The 3,110-nt window shown below is 32.5% G+C and overlaps 1 non-coding gene across 1 annotated transcript; it reads right to left on the reverse strand.

The window, feature by feature from the left end:
• Positions 1-1,782: 1,782 nt before the first annotated feature.
• On the reverse strand, positions 1,783-1,864 carry TRNAS-UGA (transfer RNA serine (anticodon UGA)). Its single transcript has one exon. It is a non-coding gene; the product is annotated as a tRNA-Ser (tRNA).
• Between the last annotated feature and the right edge of the window lie 1,246 nt (positions 1,865-3,110).

Here is a 3,110-nt window from a genome sequence, read left to right on the forward strand (position 1 = left end):
GTCATTCCCTGACCTGCCGCATCCTCCGTATTTGGTGGTCACGGGCTCGAACCCCGGTCTAATCAAGAAGCGTGTGCTACGCACTGCCGCTCCTGCCCACCTGGCTACGGAGGTGCCTCCTTTCTTGGTAAGAGCACCCCTTTGTTCCCCTCACCAATCTTGTTGCCCTTCTTTGTACTTGTTCTAGCAACTCTACATCCTTCCTAAAATGAGACCTCCAGACCTGTACACAGTACTCTAGGCGTGGCCTGACCATTGCTTTGTATAACGGGATTATCACCTCCCTGTCCCCTGCTAGCAAAATTCCTATATATCATTGACAAGACTCCATGATCTGCCCTGGTACTTGTACAGACATAATGCACAATGTCGCAATACGGGCTAAGTTGGTGACGGGCCTATACCCGAACAAAAACAATTATAATCTTCTTTAGGAATTCGTTATGGATGTAGTTGGGGAGGGGGTTGATTCAAGTAATAATTGGTCCTCCTCCCCGTGGTAAGGACGGTAAACAGGTGATTGGGGTTCCATAATCGCACGAGTCAAGAGGCCAATCGACATCACATGACATTATAGCACGGTATCCACACTACTCGTACCGCATAGCTTGGCTAAATGCAGTTTCACCACAACTTCACACAGCAAGTTTAAGGATTTTTTTTTTTTTTTTTTTTACAAACTGCCTATAAAATAAGTAAATCAATAAAAAGCACTACGAAATTATGGTATTAGCTTTAAATTTTGTGTTTCGACATATGTCTAAGCCTAAAACATCCAAATCCCTATTTTCTTTCTAAGTATCCTCACCCTCGGGTGCAAACTATGATTGGTCCCAGGAGACCTTAACCAGAGTTTTGATTCAAAAATTCTAAATTCTAAATTAAGAATGTTTTGCAAATTCTTAATTTAGAATTTGCAAAAAATTAAGAATGATTTTGAAAAATTAAGAATGATTTAAGAAAGAATTTGCAAAAAATTCTTAATCAAGAATTAGTTGCAAAAATGTGCAACTAATTCTTTTAATTTATTATTATTATTATTTATTTTATGGCTTTTTTTTTTTCATTATAAAATCACGTATTAGCAAGAAAAATAGGTTGCCTATCTTAATGTAACCTATTATATTGTACATTACATTCTCTATTATATTGTTTATAAGAAATAAACTTATAGAGAAGTTTATATCTTATAAACTTCTCTATATAAGTCTATCAGTATAGTTATATAGGTCTATAAGTTTATCAGTATCAACAGAAAATGCATTTAATTTATTTGGTGTAAATGGAGTTGACGTATATTTCACTGTTTTCAGTTAAATGAGAATATAATTTCCGGAGAGAAAAAAATACATATATATATGTTTTTTTTTTTTTTTTTTGCTGTTTTTTTAATTATAAGAATTTCGTGTTTTGGTAACTGTATAGAAAGTATATTTGAAAAAAAAAAAGCATTGCTTAGTTCGGGAGGAAGAGGGGAAGGTAACTGTATTTCAAAAAAATAAACAGTTCTTTCACTTCTTATTTAAGCTTCGCAAATATAAGCAGAACGTTTATCATATTTAATAAGATGAGATCATACGTGCCATATAACAGGAGTGGCAGATTTTTTAATGTTGAATGCTACTGTCTAATCTTAAAATATTTTTTGTATTTAACTTCAATGAAATATATAATCTTGATTAAAAAAAAAAAAAGCAACAGTTTTAAAATCGATTTATTTTCTTATTATTAAACGCAGCACAATATTAACTAAAAGATAAAAGAAATATAAATAAAAAAATCCGCAGCCGGCAGGATTCGAACCTGCGCGGGAATATCCCAATGGATTTCAAGTCCATCGCCTTAACCACTCGGCCACGACTGCTTTCATTTTTAGATCAGCAAAATATTTTATCCAATATCGCTTAACTACTTGGAATGTGACATGACTACGTTTTAAACAATTGATCTGGATTAGATTTCAAGTCATCACAAATTTATATATAAATTTTAATTTCTTAACATATCCTTATACTGCACATTTAAATTCACAAATAAAATATATACAAAATTAAAAATTTTGTATATATTTTAATTTTTTTTGTATATATTTAATTGATTTTTAATTAATGTTTTTAAATTGTTTTTTGAATTTTAGTTAATTTTGTACTGTGATCATTTTACGTTAATCTTTCATTCGTTTTAATTCCTGGAGAGTATCACAGGGAAGTGTTCTACGTATTATATTGAGGTAAATTTCTCTTATTCTTCTACAAATATTGATAACGTGGAACGTATTGAGCATCATAGCTCTGTACTTCAAAAAATTAAAATATCGCCCAAAAATTGTTGTAATGTGTGCCGAAGAATCATACTTTGAGTCCAAATGAAAACACTGTAACAGTCATCATGTACATTCCAACGCCGATCTCTCTCTTTTTCTCTCTCTCTCTCTAGCATATTTTCCGCCTTCAGCTCTAATAATGACACGCGTCTGTACAGTAATATCGATTCATAATTCGTTCAAAGTACCATTCATTTTTTAACCCGAAAACAGTGACAAAACGGAAACTAAAATGTTTATAGTATGCCATTATGGTATAGTGATTAGCATGGCTAATCCCCACCCATCACAAAGTTCATTCTTTTCACCACTAAACATATTTTATCATTTAACTTATAAATTTAAATGCACAAACGAAAAGATGGCACATAAACAGCTGAAATGTGTGTGTGCTAGTATCAGAGGAGAAATAATGGTCTATAAATCTTACTGAAAATATCATTACATTCATCATATTTGTATGCATTCCAATGTTCTTCTGTACTGCGATATCCACCTTCAGCTCTAGTAAAGAAATCCGTCTGTATGTAATGGTATGGTCGTTCATAATTCGTTCAAAGCGCCATTTTTCTATGAGTTTATTTTTCATTTGTTTGCCAGCAGAAACTAGTGACATAAGATAGAAATAAAAAAAACTTAAAGGGCATTTAGCACGTGATGAGTATAGTGGTTAGTATATAAACTGCATTGCAAACAGTTGATCCGGGTTCACCTCCAACCCATCGACAGTTCAGTTCTATAATCTGAACACATTTTATCATTTACCTTATATGTTTAAATACACAAA

Source organism: Mastigoproctus giganteus, chromosome 5, assembly GCF_048544385.1.
Source record: "Mastigoproctus giganteus isolate SK-2022 chromosome 5, ASM4854438v1, whole genome shotgun sequence".
Classification (NCBI taxonomy): Eukaryota; Metazoa; Arthropoda; class Arachnida; order Uropygi; family Thelyphonidae; genus Mastigoproctus; species Mastigoproctus giganteus.